At 41.0% G+C, this 19,418-nt stretch overlaps 1 protein-coding gene across 2 annotated transcripts in view; it reads left to right on the top strand.

Moving 5' to 3' along the window:
• Spmip3 (sperm microtubule inner protein 3) overlaps nt 1-19,418 on the top strand; it is a 60,696-nt gene that overhangs the window by 8,875 nt on the left and 32,403 nt on the right. Inside the window, exon 1 of one of the 2 annotated variants that reach the window (XM_078022964.1) lies at nt 9,714-9,885. The exons of the other annotated variant lie outside the window; for it this stretch is intronic. The gene's annotated coding sequence lies outside the window, so the exon portion shown is untranslated. Of the gene's footprint in view, nt 1-9,713; nt 9,886-19,418 lie in introns of those variants that run through there. 2 annotated transcript variants of the gene reach the window in all.

Below are 19,418 nucleotides of genomic sequence, written 5' to 3'. Positions count from 1 at the left end.
TTATATCTTTATAGTAGTTGTACAAGGTTGATACAGTCTCCCAATATAATGATGAAGATGGAGGACATTGGTGCTACTGAAGCTCAGAAACGTCAAGGACATTTCTCAAGTTCACCTGGCTGGGAAGCAGAAGGGGAGGAGGAAGGTTTGAAGCCTACTTAGTCTTAGTCTTGAGAGCTTTGTTATCACCTTGGAGCCTCCCAAGGCCTGAAGCACAGCTCCGAATCACAACTGAATCTGGGCCTTTACCTGCCAATCACCTTCTCTGCCACTCAGTGACTGTTTTAGGGAATGTTGGGAATCACACTCAGGGCCTTGTACACACTAAGCTCCACACCCCAGCTCCTGCTCAGTGACTTCTGAATGCTGCACATCCTGGATTTGCCATGACTGTGTCCTCTCCCCTGTTAAGGGTCCTTCATTTACATTTCACATCTTTAAAATATTTTTTTTTTAGTTGTAGACAGACACAATACCTTTATTTTTATATATTTATTTTTATGTGGTGCTGAGGATGGAACCCAAGGCCCCACACATGCAAAGGAAGTGCTCCACCACTGAGCTACAACCCCAGGCACATTTTTATCCAGCATTTAGAGAAAAAGTAAACTCTGGGTCACACCAAAAATTAACTTGGCCCAAATTAACTTAGCTTCTTCTGCAAGTCTGAAAAAGTTTTTCTGAGCCTTGGTTTCCTCTAGTGTAAAGTGAGATGATAAAACCTACCTCACTGGGTGGTGGTACAGAAGCAAATCTAATCACCCCTTTAAAAATCCTCAGATTACAAGCTTGTTTCTTGGTCCATGAGCCTGGACTCACTGTTGAAAACTCTTTGTTTTAAAGCTGAGTTAAAAAAAAAAAAAAAAAAAAGAACAACAAAACAAAACTGAGATGACACTTGCAGAGGGTTTCACAGATGATGTTGCTATTGAAATCAGTAAATTGCATTGTCTACAAAATAGGATATAATAATGTCACTCTGACACTTATTACAAATGCAGTCATTAGGCAACAAAAGCAATGGAAAATCATAGCTGTTCTGTACGCCCAGCTCACAACAATGCCTCCTCTCAGGAGGGGCCCCTGCGACCACCACTGACGATTTTCTTCAGGCCCCATCAATGTTTTCTGTTGTTTAAAGACACACATTAATTTAAAGTCTCCTCCCATTCTCTCTGTAAATTACAGCATTCAGAAGAAGTGGCAGCTGCTGTAATTAAGACACAGTTAATTGCCTATCTCCTTAATTGCAATGATAGGATTTTGACAGTTTGGTAAATAAGAATTGTTTGGTTTCCTCTGGCAACTTCAGTCTCTGTTAAACTCTCCCCTGCAAGTGCTGAGTCACCCACTTCTGGGACAAAGGGCTGCAGGCCAGCAGAGACAGAATGGGAGGGGAACACCCCCCCCCTCCCCTCGGCCAGGGGTGGGGTGTTGATGATTTACCTGCAGTCTCTTCTCTCAGCATTGACTCTTCCACTGCCGGATGAAATCCTCCCAGGAGTTTTCTCCCACAGTCATCAGTCATCGCATGAACCTACGCGACAGGAAACCACAGGAGCAGGATGCTTGAGTTGTGGGGGATGATTTCCTCCTGCTAATGGGCATAGGAGGACAGGATGATGTCAAAGGAGGAAACAGAAGCACTGAGAAATTGAACACATTCAAAGTCAGGGAGCTACGTCCTGAAAAGTCAGGACTTCAATCCAGGTCTCCTGACCCACCGTATAGTCCCACTAGTGTCAAAGACTCCAGAGGCTCTGGAGTCACCAGGAAGTGAATTCAGAGCTATGTGAATCACCTTTCTCTTATTGTAACAAAATAACTGAGATAAGCAACTAACAAAGAGGAAAGGTTTATTTTATTTTATTTTAAAGAGAGAGAGAATTTTTTAATATTTATTTTTCAGTTTTTTCGGTGGACACAACATCTTTATTTTATTTTTATGTGGTGCTGAGGATGAACCCAGACCCCCCATGCCAGGTGAGCGTGTTACCGCTTGAGCCACATCCCCAGCCTGGAAAGGTTTATTTTGGCTTGCTGTTTTGGAAGTTTCTGTCCACGGTCAGTTAGCCCCATTGGTTTTAGACCTGTGGTGAGGCAGCACATCATGAGAGGAGCATGTATTGAAGGAAAGCTCTCGTCTTCTGTCCAGGATGTAAAAGACAGAGGAAGAGACCACAGTCCCTCTGTTCCCTTCACGGGCACGCCCAAATGACCTAAGACCTCTCCCCAGGCCTCCCTTCTTAAAGTTTCTACTGCCTCCCAGTAGTGCCAAGCTGAGGACCTAGCCTTTACCACATGGGTCTTTGGGGGACACTTATCCAAATTATGACAAGAGCTTACCTTGACCTTGACTGATTGTGTACCTATGGGTCAGATATCGAATAATTCCAGGCCTCAGTTGCTTCTGTTACAAACTGGATTCTGCATTACCTTCCTCCTAACATTGTGACAACTCAGAAAAATAACCCTACAACGTATTTAAACAACACATTAGGCTTGTGGCAAATCTCAATAGATGGAAGTTATATAGCAAGTATGAATTTTGTTCTAGAACTGACTTAAATAATATTTTTACATTGCTCTAGTTCCTATAAGCTTAAATTTATGTGGATTACGGCAGTCCACATTCCAGGTCCCGGCTTCAGGCATGTATCTAGGACCTTATACATTCCAATGACACCATATCAAGGAGTCCAGGATCCAAGAAAACATCATACGAAAAACTGGATCTAGTTTCCCATTCCTCCAGGAGGTGAGAAATATTAGCATGTGCCTACTATCCTATAGGGTTCTGGGGACAAAAAAAAAAAAAAGAGAGAGAGAGAGAGAGAAGAAAAACAAACTTTTCCACACTACAATGGTATATGTACTCATATCCTATCAAGGTTATGATCAGCACTAAATCACGACTAAACACTGGTGTGTTGTGGAATCATGCTATTTAGTCCATTCTGCTTCCAAAAGGGCACATGAGACTTGGGAACTAAAAGAAAAGATGTCAGTGACAACGACATCTCCCCTTTCCTTAGTGCCACTCTTTTTTTTTTTTTAAACTATTTATCTTATTCTTTCATAAGCACAAAGTGAAGGAACTACTTGTGTAAAATAATTAACATTTCTTTCAGGGCTGGGGATGTGGCTCCAGTGGTAGCGCGCTCGCCTGGCATGCATGCGGCCCGGGTTCGAACCTCAGCACCACATACAAACAAAGATGTTGTGTCTGCTGAAAACTAAAAATTAAATATTAAAAAATTCTCATTCTCTCTCTCTCTCTCTTAAAAAACAAACAAACAAACAAACCCCACATTTCTTTCAATGAACAAATGTGTGAGGTGGTGGGGGAGTGGGTAGGTAGAAAAATCCTGCCTAAAAACGGGACTGCCTTTAAGATCCGTGGATCTTTTCCTGCTCAAAACATACATGAGTTTGGCTCTGCAAAAATAGGCTTAAACACAAGAGAGGCTTACTGCTCTTTCATCTAAACAGTCAAGACTTGGTTTGGTGGTTCCACAATCATCAGGGATCCAACCTTCTTCAAACTTACTATTTTACTGTCCTACACATATGGCTTCCATCTCTTGTGTTGGGTGGATATGGCCATACTATGTCCACCCAACACAAAGGAGAAGACCATGCCTCCTGGAGACAGCGTAAAGCACCCAGTTGCATGTTCTTGGTCATACTTAAATACATAGTGTAATGCCAGATTCGTGGGACCCCAATAGACCTCCAGGAGCCGAATCCGATGCAATCACACAAGAGTCTTTATTGCAAGCTCGAGCCTGGACTCACAACCGTTCCCGATGCAGGGATCCCAGGGAGTGAGTCCCGGTCCTTTGTCCAGTGAGATTTTATAGGTTTTGGGGGGATACTCTATGCGTCACAACATCACACTGCAAATCATTCCATACCACGGGAAAATCAAACAACAGCTCTTAACATTGATTAGCACATTCACTGGCAGGAACAAGTTGGGTAGGGGTGATTGGTTAGTACAAGAGGGGGATTCCTTTGAACTGATTGGTTTAGGCCATGAGGAGTGTACATGCTGAACTACATGGTTTAGGCCATGAGGAGTGTACATGCTGAACTACATGGTTTCCCAACATGTTATCAACCACCATAAACTCCTGGGGGGTCATCTGACATCCCAGGTATTTCCCTGTCTCATGCTGATTGGTGGTTGCTAGGGGGTTGCTATGGGTCTTCACCTAGCCTGAGTCAGGGACACCTGGCACCACAGATCTCTCCTGTTATTTACAGACAAACAACTCAGCAGGGTGGATATGTGTTGAGGAGTGCTCTGTGGGTTTTTCCAGGACAAGGATCATGCCCCCTTCCTTAGGACAGGCCTTAGGTAGAAGCTGATTTCTCAAAAATGGAGTCACATCAGTTTCTCAATAGGAACACTTAGATGTGACAAATATGAAAACCTAGTTACCCAGCCTACTTATGCTCGTGCAGTCTTCATTGAGTACTATGATGCTCACTTGAGCAGACAGAAGCTGCTGGGAGCCATCATCCCAGCTTCCGACTGCTCAGCTTCCAACCGCTCAGCTTCCAGCCAGCCTGGGGCTTCGTCGGCAACCCAGCAATACACAAACACTGATTATTCTAAAAAGGCAAAAAAATATTCTTAATTTCTAAGAACCTATTGCATTTTGCCTCCTGTGAACCTAATTCCTCAGAGCCTAGAATCTGTGCTAAATCAGGTTCCTTGCTCAAAAGTAAAACTTTCCCACAATTTTACCTTCCCAAGAGACTGAAGGTAAATCATAGTGCATTATCTGTACTCTCTTTATATTCTTTTTTCTTGAACAAATGAAAAGGCTTTATTTGAGTCAATCCTGTGCTCAGTTAAAAATCAAGAGTTCTATAAAGACAGAATGGATATTTGAGGACAAACTGCAGTCTCAATAACACCCATAATTGGTTTTGAAAGTGGAATATAAAGTAAAAAATGACATAAAAATATAATCACACTCCTGCTGCCTCCCCAACCCCCAATTTGTTTAAATTTGGGGAAGGCTTTGGATTTATTGTTTATTGGCATTGTGAGTTTGAGACAATTTTATTCAGATCCTAAGGAGCCACATAAGGAAGTGACAAATGGGTCAAGTGCCATAGGCCATATGCAAATGTCACTATCCAGCTAGCAAAGCAGCACAGGTGGCCCTTGGCTGGCAGGACAACATATGCTTCTTTAACTCCTAAACTTCAGTCCAGTAAAGAGCACTTGGACTTGGAGTCAGGAGTTCTGAGCTGAATTAGGAATCAGAACTCAACCAACCAGTAAGTGATTGATTTTGTGCAGGTGCCAGGGATAAATAATAATAGTAATTCATGCCTAATGAGATGTCACCCTGTACCAGGCATTCTGCTAAGCCATTGATTCTGCATTTCCTATAATAATTCTCTGATATAGATAACAATCATTTTTCAAATGAGAAAGTTGGGGCTTTGAGACTGTTTTTGTCAGCTTTTGCTTTGGTATGACCTAAATACTTTTGATTTCAGAAGCCTCAGTCCACAGACAGCCACCAACTCCATTGCTCTGGGCCCAAGGTGAGGCAGCACACCATGGGGGAAGGGCATGGCAGAGAAAAGATGCTCAGCCCATGACAGGGTCAGGAAGCAGAGAGAAAGGGGAAGGAAGGAGTCACAGAAGAACAACCCTTTCAGAGTGAGCCCACTGGAACCCACCTCCTCCAGCCACGCCCTCCTGCCTGCAGTTACTCAAACTATGATGCCCTGATTAGGTTAAACCTCTCGTAACTAATCATTTTACCTTGAATATTCCTGCATTAACAGGAGCTTTGGGGGACATCTTATATCCAAATCGTTAACAGAGTGAGGAATGACCAATGGAATCAGTACAGTTGCACAGCAGGACTTTGAACCTAGGGCTTTGTGGTCCTTAACTCTGAGTTCTTGCTCTTAACTAACTTATGCTGCTTCTCACAAAGAAGAGAAGATATACTTTCTGGCCTTAAAAACATCAGGTGTAACTGGGCAGACGCACAGGTAGACAGCGCATAGTGACCACTACTGCAGGAGAAAGAAGCACAGAGTCAGGCAGATACCTGAGATAATAAAAAGGAAGAAAGGTCTATTTTGACTCACATTTTCAAAGGTTTCAGTGCATGGTTTGTTGGCCCTGTCACTTTGGGGCCTGTAGTGAGGTAGTAATCATGGTAGAGAATATGTAGTAAAGGCAGTTACTCACCTCATGGTATAAGGGGACAAATAGATGAGGATGGTGGGAACACAAAGTTAAGAGAATAATTCTATAAAATGAGCCCAGTATACTGACTCCCCACATGCTTTCTTTGCTCAAAAGCAACCTGCTTGCAGCCCTGCCTGGCCTAAGGGAACAAGAAACCACCTTCCTCAACGAACTGAGGCAGGGAGCTAAGGCCTGGCAGTCGGTGTAGGTACTGAATGATAGGGGTTGAGAAAAGAGGGCTGGTTATCAAAGAAAGGAAATGGGTTGCTAACAGCTAACCTCCAAGGGATTGCGCTTCCTGGACACAAGCAATTATCCCCTACATGGAGAAGAAAGCAGGGATTCAAAGGGGGCTTCTGGGGTCTGTAAAAGAGCAAGATACTCCCACTTCCATGGACACCCAGCTCTGGACACCCTTCTCTCTGGAGAAGTCTGCTGCTTCTTATCTCTGTCCCTCTCTTAAACAAAACTTGCTTTCTCTGCTTGCCTTGGTATTTCTCAGGCATTTATTCTTCTAGGGGAGTCAGGAGCGGGGCAAGATCTGATCCTGATCTCCAAGACCATAACAATGACAGTCAAGAAGCAGAGAAAGAGAGAGAGAAAAGGGAGCTGGAGTCACAATATGCCTTTTGAGGGCACATCCCCAGTGACCAAATTTCTTCCTATTGGGCACTACCTCCCCATAACATCACAGCCCTCACATGAGCCTTTGGAGGACTTTCAAGATCCAAAATCTAGCAGGAGGGGAGGCTCCATAGACAAAAGAATGAACAAACATGAGTCAGGCGGATGAGGGTGGGGAGAGTTCCAGACCAAGGAAACAGCACAAGTAATGGCACGACCTTCCTTGCCCAGCGGTTGCTAGGCTCCAGACATTGTGTTGTCAATCAGGAAGAAAAGAAGCAGTGGGTGGAAAAAATGTCTCCTATGTCAGCAAGGAAAATATTCCTCAGCAACTCCCTAGCAGATTTCCCTTATATCCCTTCGTCAAGTCACAAGGCGGCTCTGAGTGAGATGCAAGGAAAGGCAGAGAAGTGAGCCTACAGGGACAAGGAAGGGCATGGCCATGCGTGGCTGAGATCAGCTGCAGTCATCCAGCAGGCCTGGGGCCCATTGCAACCTAAACGAAATTGGGGTTGTGTTCACAGAGAAGAAATGGGAAATGCATGTGTTGGGGACATGGGGGTGGAGTAACCAACAATCTCAGCCCACAGTCTTTTGCACCCATGAAAGCAAGAGGCAATAAAGGAGAGAGTGAATTGGGAACAGCCCAGTGAGACTATTAAGAGGTGAAATTAAAATTCCTTATTTAGCTACTAGAGGCAAGGATTGAAGGAGGAAGATCCTCAGGGGATTCTCAAAATTTATGGCTTGGGATGTCTGTGATTTAAGTAATCAGCAGGCAGAGAGACGCTAATGAGATGCATAAAGTGATTTTGTGACTTAGGAGGCGTTCTATTGTTTTGGGGTTCTTCAGAGACTTTCCTGCCTCTTGACTTTGGCAGTATCAAACAAATAAAGCAAGCTAACACCTCTGTGTATAAGCCTCCTAAAATAGTAAATTGTCTTCATCGCTTAAATAGAAAGCAGCTGGGGTGGCTGCCTGATATTATTTTCTCAGTGGCTTTGTCCAGACTCTGTGAACCTGACCTTGCTGCACAGGCTGTCCTAGAAGCCCAGTAACATTAATGTGTATTCAGGGAACCATGAACCCCTGCTTTCAGGGCCCCAAGACCTGCTCAGTACCTGCCCTACTAAGGCTCAGTAATTTTCATCCTTTCTTCAATGCTATTGTCTACTCGAAGAAGTAGTCCTCTGAGAAATTAATATTTCATCAAGTTAATAACAATTTATTTTGAAAACTTAGAGCCAAGAGAACTTTATCCAAGGTCTTGGGGTAGGTCTTAAAAAAGTACACCATATACCACAACATCCCATTTTGGCAAGTAACCAAGCCAAAAATGGTTACTTAGTATAGGAAATGAGAAAAACAACATCACTGTGAGACTTTCTCCAAAATGACTCATGTGGACTTCCAAAAGAAGTCATCATCATGAAAAGCAAACAAAAGAATGAGGGGACTTGAATAGACCAGAAAGGGAGAAAGAGAGGAAGGAAGTGGGGGAAGAAAGTGAGGGAGGGAGGGAAGGGAAGGGAAGGAAGGAAAAAGAAGATAAGATTTGGATCAATTGGGAAAATTCAAATTTGAACTGTATATGAGATGTACTCTAGGTTGACATACTGGGCTTAATAGAAAATGCCTGAATCCTTAGGAAACACATGCTAAAATACTTAGGATTAACTGCCATGATGTCTAGTTTCAAAAGGTTCAGGAAAAAAATTAAATAATATGAGGGGCTAGGAATGTAGCTCAGTGTTACAGTGCATGCAGGAGACGTTGGGTTTGATCCCCGGCACACACACAAACTTACATGACATGAAAAAGACTGGTGAAGCTAGATGAAAGGTACACAGATGTTCACTGTCCTGTTCTTTCAAACTTTCTGTAAGTTTGAAATCTTTTTTTTTTTTTTTTTTTTCTTAAAATTTTTTTTTTTGTTGCACATGGACACAATGCTTTTATTTTGTTTATTTATTTGTATGTGGTGCTTAGGTTTGAACCCAGTGCCTCATACATGCTAGGCAAGTGCTCTACCACTGAGCCAAAACCCCAGCCCTGAAATCTTTTATATAAAATGTTTGGGGAGAGTATGTAAGATACAGCTGTCCTGAAGGTCAGATTCATGTCCATGAGTCAGAGTGAGGCATCCATGTCCATGAGTCAGAGTGAGGCATCCTAGTCTGAATAGGTTTTGAGGTTCATCTCTGTCCTCGATAATTATAATGAACATTTGCAAACCAACCAAAGTGCAGTCACAGGCGTTATCCCTCAGAATCCTAATGTGAATGAGCCCTTTTGTGGTAGGTTTTATTGCCCTGTTTTGTAACCAAGGTACAAAACTGCAATTTTGGCCTATGGGTTTTGTTTGTTTGTTTGTTTTTGTTTTAGTTGTTGTTTTTATTCTGGGGAATAAACCCACAGCCTTGTGCTCAAAGCCCTCCGCTACTAAGCTACACTCCCAGCTTCGGCCTGTGTTTGCCTCCTAGTCTTGTTCTGTGGTTACCTTAGTCTTTCCTGTATTTTCCCTTCTGGCCAGTATAGTCATGAGAACCTGGCAGGTCCTCCTGAAACACTATGTATTATTTGCCAGATAAAAAGAAAAAAATTTAAATGTCATTAAAAGTATTATATTAGATAGTTCTGATAAATTTAGATTTTTAGTGAAGATTTCAGGACACCAGAAACTTGAAAATAATGTTTAAATCACTAGGAAGAAATTTGTTCTTGGTCCCTCCACCCTCCCACCAAAAGCCTTCTCCTTAGTCACCATCTCTCTCATCCCCTCCCCCACTCTAGACATACACAATGTGACATGCTCTAGTGTAAACATTGCAACATTTGGGAGTCAAGCTGCATTGGGGCTGCCTGGCTTAGGTGGCAAGAGGAAATGAGGAAGGAAGAGATAGTAACAGTTTCACCCTGAGATCCATTCTGTAAACCAAGTCCTAGCACTCTAGGGTCATGCAGAAAGAGGTGGCAGCTGCCTTCATTGAACATGAGGTTGAAGGAATAGGAATGCCCTCCTAGGAAGGTATGTAAGGGTTGGAATTAGAGAAATAATTTGGTCATAACTGGGAAAGAGTTCTAGTGTGTGTGTGTGTGTGTGTGTGTGTGTGTGTGTGTGTACACGTGCATGCATGTGCAGGTGTTGCTGGGAATGGAACCCACAGCTTTCTGCATGCTGAGCATGTGCTTTACCACTGAGCTACATTCCCAGCCCCAAATAGCCATCTTTTTCATTTTAACTTTCAATATGGGATGAGGGAGAGTCGGTCGTATTTCAAGGATTTAGAATAGATTAATTTATACATTTCTGCCTCACTTTTATAATGAGCTGAGCTTGTATATTTAGCAAAGCAGGGAAGGGGAAAGATCATAAACATTTTCAGAGCTGGATTTACAAATCACCATTGTAAAGGTTATTTGATGGAAGTGTGTCTAACAACAGCAACATTACAACATTTGACTGGAGACAGCGAATGCAAGGATTGTGGTTCTTGTGAAGAGAGAGTTCTTGGCCTTAGGGTTGGTCTCTTGGATTATACTCCCTGAAAAACACACTGAGATGGAAATTGGAGGTGGTCTACTGGGATTTGGCCATGTAGCAACACATGTGAGAAAGGGAAGGAAACAGGATTGGGTGAAGGTATAAGTAGAATTGTGAGTCATTTGCAAGGAATGGTTCAGCCAATCCCATGAGGGCTCCAAAGCAAGAATGGAACTCCAGAGAAATCCCAAATTTGGGAAAGAAGGCTGCACTTTTTATTTTTAATTTTTAATATTTCTTTCATGGCGTTGGGGGTGGAGCCCTGGGTCTTGTGCATGATAAGCACGTGCTCTAACACTGAGCTACCCCTCCGGTACCAAGGATGCACTTTTGGATCCCCATACTAATCTGTTATTGGTTGTGGGCAGCCCAGCAATGGTATATAATCTTACATGATGCAAATTCTTGGGGAGCAACTGAACCATGATCTGAGAATAGGTGATACACTCAACTGAGAGAAGATCCGTCACTTCTATATTCTGCTGCTGAAGAATGCATTTTCATTCTGGGTCAAGACCCCATCCAAGTTCACCTATTGCTCTCTTTTCTCATAATTCTTCAGTCTCTTTTAATCTAGGAGAGTTTCTCAGAATTCCCTTATCTTCTTTGCTTTGTCTTATCTTTCTTAATTTTACTATTTTTAAAGTTCAGGCCAGTTATGTTGTAAAATATTTGAATTTTTCTAATATTTTCTTGTTTATATGTTCTTTTTAGTTATACTTAATAGTAGAATATACTTTCACATATTTATGCAACCATGGGGTTCATCTTATTCTAAGTAGGATCCCAGTCTTGTGGTTGTACATGATGTGGAGATTCACTATGGTTTATTTACATATATATGTAGGAAAATTATGTCAGAATCATTCCACTGTCTTTCCTATTCCTGTCCCCTCCTCCATTCCCTTCATTCCCCTTTGTCTAATGTACGGAAGTTCCATTCTTCCCCTCCTTCCTACCCTTGTTGCTTGTTAGCATCCACATATCAGAGAGAACATCCAACCTTTGGTTTTCTGAGATTGGCTTATTTTGCTTAGCCTAATAGTCTCCAGCCAGATATGGTGGCACACTCCTGTCATCCCAGCGACTTGGGAAGCTGAGGCAGAAGGATCACAAGTTTAAAGCCAGTCTTAGCAACTAAGTGAAGCCCTAAGCAACTTATTGAGACCCTGTCCCCAAATTAAACAAAAAGGGCTGGGGATGTGGCTCATTTGTTAAACACCCCTGGGTTCAATCCCCACTACAAAAAAAAATAGTCTCTAAACCCATCGATTTTCTGGCAAATGTCATAATTTCATTCTTCTTTAAGGATAAGTAATATTCCATTGTGTACATATATCACATTTTCTTTTTTTACATTTTTTTCTATATTTATTTATTTATTTTTAAATTTTTGTTGTTGGTTGTTCAAAACATTACATAGTTCTTGATATATCATATTTCACACTTTGATTCAAGTGGGTTATGAACTCCCATTTTTACCCCATATACAGATGGCAGAATCACATGGGTTACACATCCATTGATTTACATATTGCCATACTAGTGTCTGCTGTATTCTGCTGCCTTTCCTATCCTCTACTATCCCCCATCCCCTCCCCTCCCCTCCCATCTTCTCTCGCGACCCCCTCTACTGTAATTCATTTCTCCCCCTTGTTGTTTTTCCCTTTCCCCTCTCTTCCTCTTGTATGTAATTTTGTATACCCCTGAGGGTCTCCTTCCATTTCCATGCAATTTTCCTTCTCTCTCCCTTTCCCTCCCACCTCTCATCCCTGTTGAATGTTAATCTTCTTCTCATGCTCTTTGTCCCTACTCTGTTTTTAGTTACTCTCCTTATATCAAAGAAGACATTTGGCATTTGTTTTTTAGGGATTGGCAAGCTTCACTTAGCATAATCTACTCTAATGCCATCCATTTCCCTGCAAATTCTATGATTTTGTCATTTTTTAATGCAGAGTAATACTCCATTGTGTATAAATGCCACATTATTTTTATCCATTCGTCTATTGAAGGGCATCTAGGTTGGTTCCACAGTCTTGCTATTGTGAATTGTGCTGCTATGAACATCGATGTAGCAGTGTCCCTGTAGTATGCTCTTTTTAGGTCTTTAGGGAATAGACCGAGAAGGGGAATAGCTGGGTCAAATGGTGGTTCCATTCCCAGCTTTCCAAGAAATCTCCATACTGCTTTCCAAATTGGCCACCCCAATTTGTAGTCCCACCAGCAATGTGCAAGTGTACCCTTTTCCCCACATCCTCGCCAGCACTTGTTGTTGTTTGACTGCCAATCTTACTGGAGTGAGATGGTATCTTAGGGTGGTTTTGATTTGCATTTCTCTGACTGCTAGAGATGGTGAGCATTTTTTCATGTACTTGTTGATTGATTGTATGTCCTCCTCTGAGAAGTGTCTGTTCAGGTCCTTGGCCCATTTGTTGATTGGGTTATTTGTTATCTTATTGTCTAATTTTTTGAGTTCTTTGTATACTTTGGATATTAGGGCTCTATCTGAAGTGTGAGGAGTAAAGATTTGTTCCCAGGAGGTAGGCTCCCTATTTACCTCTCTTATTGTTTCTTTTGCTGAGAAAAAACTTTTTAGTTTAAGTAAGTCCCATTTGTTGATTCTAGTTATTAACTCTTGTGCTATGGGTGTCCTATTGAGGAATTTGGAGCCCGACCCCACAGTATGTAGATCGTAGCCAACTTTTTCTTCTATCAGACGCTGTGTCTCTGATTTGATATCAAGCTCCTTGATCCATTTTGAGTTAACTTTTGTGCATGGTGAGAGAAAGGGATTCAGTTTCATTTTGTTGCATATGGATTTCCAGTTTTCCCGGCACCATTTGTTGAAGATGCTATCCTTCCTCCATTGCATGCTTTTAGCCCCTTTATCAAATATAAGATAGTTGTAGTTTTGTGGATTGGTTTCTGTGTCCTCTATTCTTTACCATTGGTCCACCTGCCTGTTTTGGTACCAGTACCATGCTGTTTTTGTTACTATTGCTCTGTAATATAGTTTGAAATCTGGTATCGCTGCCTGATTCACACTTCCTGCTTAGAATTGCTTTTGCTATTCTGGGTCTTTTATTTTTCCATATGAATTTCATGATTGCTTTCTCTATTTCTACAAGAAATGCCGTTGGGATTTTGATTGGTATTGCATTAAACCTATAGAGAACTTTTGGTAATATCGCCATTTTGATAATGTTAGTTCTGCCTATCCATGAACAGGGTATATTTTTCCATCTTCTAAGATCTTCTTCTATTTCTCTCTTTAGGGTTCTGTAGTTTTCATTGTATAAGTCTTTCACCTCTTTTGTTAGGTTGATTCCCAGGTATTTTATTTATTTTTTTGAGGATATTGTGAATGGAGTGGTTGTCCTCATTTCCATTTCAGAGGATTTGTCGCTGATATACAGGAATGCCTTTGATTTATGCATGTTGATTTTATATCCTGCCACTTGGCTGAATTCATTTATTAGCTCTAATAGTTTCTTTGTAGACCCTTTTGGGTCTGCTAGGTATAGAATCATGTCATCTGTAAATAGTGATAATTTGAGTTCTTCTTTTCCTATTTTTATGCCTTTAATTTCTTTCATCTGTCTAATTGCTCTGGCCAGTGTTTCGAGAACTATGTTGAACAGAAGTGGTGAGAGAGGGCATCCCTGTCTTGTTCCAGATTTTAGAGGGAATGCCTTCAATTTTTCTCCATTCAGAATGATGCTAGCCTTAGGCTTAGCATAGATTGCTTTTACAATATTGAGGTTTGTTCCTGTTATGCCTAGTTTTTCTAGAGTTTTGAACATAAAGGGATGCTGTACTTTGTTGAATGCTTTTTCGGCATCTATCGAGATGATCATATGGTCTTATTTTTAAGTCTATTGATGTGGTGAATAACGTTTATTGATTTCCATATATTGAACCAGCCTTGCATCCCAGGGATGAATCCTACTTGATTATGGTGCACAATTTTTTTGATATGTTTTTGTAACCAATTTGCCAGAATTTTATTGAGGATTTTTGCATCTAGGTTCATTAGAGATATTGGTCTGTAATTTTCTTTCTTTGAAGTGTCTTTGACTGGTTTAGGAATCAGGGTGATGTTGGTCTCGTAGAATGAATTTGGAAGTTCTCCCTCTTTTTCTATTTTCTGAAATAGCTTGAAAAGTATTGGTATTAGTTCCTCTTTAAAGGTTTTGTAAAACTCTGCTGTATACCCATCCGGTCCTGGGCTTTTCTTAGTTGGTAGTCTTTTGATGGTTTCTTCTATTTCCTCCATTGATATTGGTCTGTTTAGGTTGTCTATATTCTCCTGACTCAATCTGGGCGGATCATATGACTTAAGAAATTTATCGATGCCTTCACTATCTTCTATTTTATTGGAGAATAGGGATTCAAAATAATTTCTGATTATCTTCTATATTTCTGAAGTGTCTGTTTTGATATTGCCTTTTTCATCCCGTATGCTAGTAATCTGAGTTCTCTCTCTTCTTCTCTTTGTTAGTATGGGTAAGGGTCTGTCAATTTTATTTATTTTTTCAAAAAACCAACTTTTAGTTTTGTCAATTTTTTCAGTTGTTTCTTTTGTTTCGATTTCATTAATTTCAGCTCTGACTTTAATTATTTCTTGCCTTCTACTTCTTTTGCTGTTATTTTGCTCTTCTTTTTCTAGGATTTTGAGATGAAGTATGAGATCATTTATTTGTTGGTTTTTCTTTTTTTAAGGAATGAACTCCAAGCAATGAATTTTCCTCTTAGAACTGCTTTCAATGTGTCCCATAGATTCCGATATGTTGTGTCTGTGTTTTCATTTATCTCTAAGAATTTTTTAATTTCCTCCTTGATGTCTTCTATAACCCATTGATCATTAAGTAACCTATTGTTCATTCTCCAAGTGATGCATAATTTTTCCTTACTTCTTTTATCGTTGATTTTCAGTTTCATTCCATTATGATCAGATAAGATGCATGGTATTATCTCTACTCTTATATTGTTTAAGAGTTGCCCTGTGACATAATATATGATCTATTTTTGAGAAGGATCCATGTGCTGCTGAGAAAAAAGTGTAACTGCTTGATGTTGGGTGGTATATTCTATATATATCAATTAAGTCTAGGTTATTAATTTTGTTATTGAGTTCTATAGTTTCCTTATTCAACTTTTGTTTGGAAGATCTGTGCAGTGGTGAGAGAGGTGTGTTGAAGTCTCCCATAATTATTGTATGGTGGTCTATTAGACTCTTGAACTTGAGAAGAGTTTGTTTGATGAACATAGCTGCACTATTGTTTGGGGCATATATATTTATGATTGTTATGTCTTGTTGGTGTATGGTTCCCTTGAGCAGTATGTAGTGTCCCTCTTTATCCCTTTTGATTAACTTTGGCTTGAAATCTATTTTATTTGATATGAGTATGGACACTCCTGCTTGTTTCTGAAGTCCATATGAGTGACATGATTTTTCCCAACCTTTCACCTTCAGTCTATGTATGTTTTTTCCTATCAAATGCATCTCCTGAAGGCAGCATATTGCTGGATCTTGTTTTGTGATCCATTCTACTAGCCTGTGTCTCTTAATTGGTGAGTTTAAGCCATTAACATTTAGGGTTATTATTGAGATATGGTTTGTTCTTCCAGGCATATTTGTTTATTTATGTTACTAAACCTGATTTGTTTTCCTCTTTGATTACTTTCCCCCCTTTACTGTCCCACCTCCCGCTGTTGGTTTTCATTGATATTTTCCATTTCCTCTTCCTGTAATATTTTGCCAAGGATGTTTTGAAGAGATGGTTTTCTAGCTGCAAATTCTTTTAACTTTTGTTTATTGTGTAAGGTTTTAATTTCATCGTCCATCCTGAAGCTTAATTTCACTGGATACACAATTCTTGGTTGGAACCCATTTTATTTCAGTGTTTGAAATATGTTATTCCAGGATCTTCTAGCTTTCAGAGTCTGTGTTGAGAGATCAACTGTTATCCTGATTGGTTTACCCCTAAATGTAATCTGCTTCCTTTCTCTTGTAGCTTTTAAAATTCTCTCCTTATTCTGTATATTGGGCATCTTCATTATAATGTGTCTAGGTGTGGATCTCTTATGATTTTGCACATTCGGTGTCCTGTAGGCTTCTAGGATTTGGGATTCTGTCTCATTCTTCAAGTCTGGGAAGTTTTCTCATATTATTTCATTGAATAGATTGCTCATTCCTTTGGTTTGGATCTCTATACCTTCCTGTATACCAATGACTCTTAAGTTTGGTCTCTTTATGTTATCCCATATTTCTTGGATGTTCTGCTCATGGTTTCTTAACAGTCTTGCTGAGATGTCTATGTTTTTTCAAGTTGAAATACTTTGTCTTCATTATCTGATGTTCTATCTTCTAAGTGTTCTACTCTGCTAGTAGTATTCTCAATTGAGTTTTTAAGTTGGTTTATTGCTTCCTGCATTTCTAGGATTTCTGTTTGTTTGTTTGTTTTAACCTCTATCTCTCTGTATAGTTGATCTTTTGCTTCTTGGATTTGTTTATGTAATTCATTGTCGAAGTGATCTTTCATTGTCTGATTTTGCTGTCTAATGTCTTCCTTGAGACTCCAGATCATCTGAAGCATGTATATCCTGAATTCTTTATCTGACATTCCATCTGCTGCAGCTATTACCTCTTCTAAAGTTGAGTTGACCTGCATTGCTTGTGGTCCTTTCTTTCCTTGTCTTTTCATACTGCTCGCGTTTCTTTCTGCTTGGTGAAACTGTTGTGTTATTGAATTTTCCCCCTATATATTTATATTGCTCTTGTATAGTTGAAAAGTCTTCCTTGCAAGGGCGGGCAGCGGCTGTGCTCCTCCTCCAATTGGGGTGATCTGTCTACCACGCTGACGGGCCGCTGGGTCTGTTCTGCCGGTCAGTCGCAGGTCTGCCTACCTTGCAGGCGTGGGCCACAGCTCTGCTCTGCCCTTACTCCAACTGGGGTGACGTGTCTACCATGCCAGCGGATCGCTGGGCCTGTTCCTGATGCGGGAGTTGGCTCTGCTCTGCCCCTACTCCAATTGGGGTGATGTGACTACCACACCGGCGAATCTCTGGGCCTGTTCTGGCGTGGGCGGCCGCTCTGCTCTGCCCCTACTCCAATTGGGGTGATGTGACTACCACGCCGGTGGGTCACTGGGCCTGTTCTGGGTGCGGACGACGGCTCTGCTCTGCCCCTACTCCAATTGGGGTAACGTGACTACCATCCCACATTTTCTTTATCTATTCATCTGTTGAAGGGCACCTAAATTTGTTCCATAGAAAGATATTGTGAATTAAGCTATTATAAACATTGATGTGGCTGCCTCTGTATATGCTTGGGTTTTTAATATACCTTTATTTTTTATTTATTTTTTTACGTGGTGCTGAAGATGAAACCTAGCGCCTCCTACACGCTAGGCAAGTGCTCTACTACTGAGCCATAACTCCAGCCTATATATGCTGGTTTTAAGTCCTGTGGGTGTATACTGAGGAGTGGGATAACTGGGTTAAATGGTGGTTCCATTCCACATTTTCTGAGGAATCTCCATACTGCTTTCCAGAGTTGTACCAATTTGCAGTTCCACCAGCAATGTATGAGAGAACCTTTCCCCCCACATCCTTGCCAACATTTATATTTATTTGTATTCTTGATTGTTGCCATTCTGATTGGAGTGAGATGGAATCTCAGTGTAGTTTTAATTTGCATTTCTCTAATTGCTAGAGATGTTGAACATTTTTTTCATACCTACTAATCTTTTCTTATGATGGAATTCAGGTTATAATACTTTGACTCAAAATTTCTTTCCTTTCTTAACAGCCCTTCTCCTGCAGCTTATGTTGTTCTGTGATCTAATTATTGCTCCATCACCAGAGAGAAGATGGGGCTCAGATGAAGGCGAATCGGTGGAATAATAGATCTAAGTCAGTCAGTTAAGGCAATGGATCCCCCACGAATAAAAGGCTTCTCTAAGTAATGTGGAAAGCACAGTCTGCTCCATAGAAATAGATTGCCCTTTAGAAACATTCTAAACATCCAGTCTACTCCTTTGTCCTAGAAAGGGAGGAAAGGGAAAGCCAGATGGACCTGAATGAAGGTTACAGAAAATTTCAAACTCAAGGACCAAAAGGGCACAACCAATCAGAATGTCAGAGACCTAACCAACAGCCTTCACGGTTTCCCAAAAGCTGATTAGCATAATTATTGAGCAATGCCCCTACCCAGCAGCCACAAGACCCCCTAGACTAATGCACTTCCCACGATCAGGACCCCCTCACATGGTAAGAGCCCTGTTTCATTTCTTCTAGCCTGAATAAATCATTCTCTTTCCCACTCACTCTCCATTGTCCACGGAATTCATCTTTCCAGTTCATGAGACAAGAATCTAGAAAGGAATCCCTGGCAGAGCTGCTACTCATCAGTAACAGTAGAAGGTGTGGCCTGCCGTGGAGCTGAAAGTTCTCTAACATGAATGGAACCTGCTCACAACGATTTCGATTTAACAGCAGAAAACCCAGTTTCAAAGGGGACTAGATATCCCTGTCAAGCCATTGAACAAGGAAGGAGTAACAACCCTAAACACAGAGGAAGTGGACCAAATCTGCAGGCCTAGAGAATAGGGGGGAATCTGAGCTTTCAGACTCTCAGGGGCATTGACTCCTCTTTCCTCATTCCAAATCTTAGGTTACTGCTTTTTTTTTTTTTCCCAACCATGGCCTTGACATTGACTTGGCAGATCTGCAGAGTCCTTTGCCAGGGCTCCACTACCATTAATTTAAGTATGATCCTCATCTTTTTCTGCCCTCCAGGCAACACAAGTCTCTCTATATGCTGCAAAGGAGGTCCTCTTCTTTCACACTTTGCCTGAATTAATGATTATGTTCTCTATCTCACTGCAAAGGTTCATTTGGATTTATTGAGAGCCATCCAAGTTCATTGCTCTCATTACTTCTCCAACCTCTCAAATACCTGAACAACTATTCCTGCCAGTTCTCTTCTACTGCTGTTCTGTCCTTTTGTAACA

The sequence above is a fragment of the Ictidomys tridecemlineatus genome, chromosome 10, assembly GCF_052094955.1.
Source record: "Ictidomys tridecemlineatus isolate mIctTri1 chromosome 10, mIctTri1.hap1, whole genome shotgun sequence".
NCBI classification, from domain to species: domain Eukaryota; kingdom Metazoa; phylum Chordata; class Mammalia; order Rodentia; family Sciuridae; genus Ictidomys; species Ictidomys tridecemlineatus.
This window is presented reverse-complemented; position numbering and strand designations above follow the sequence as displayed.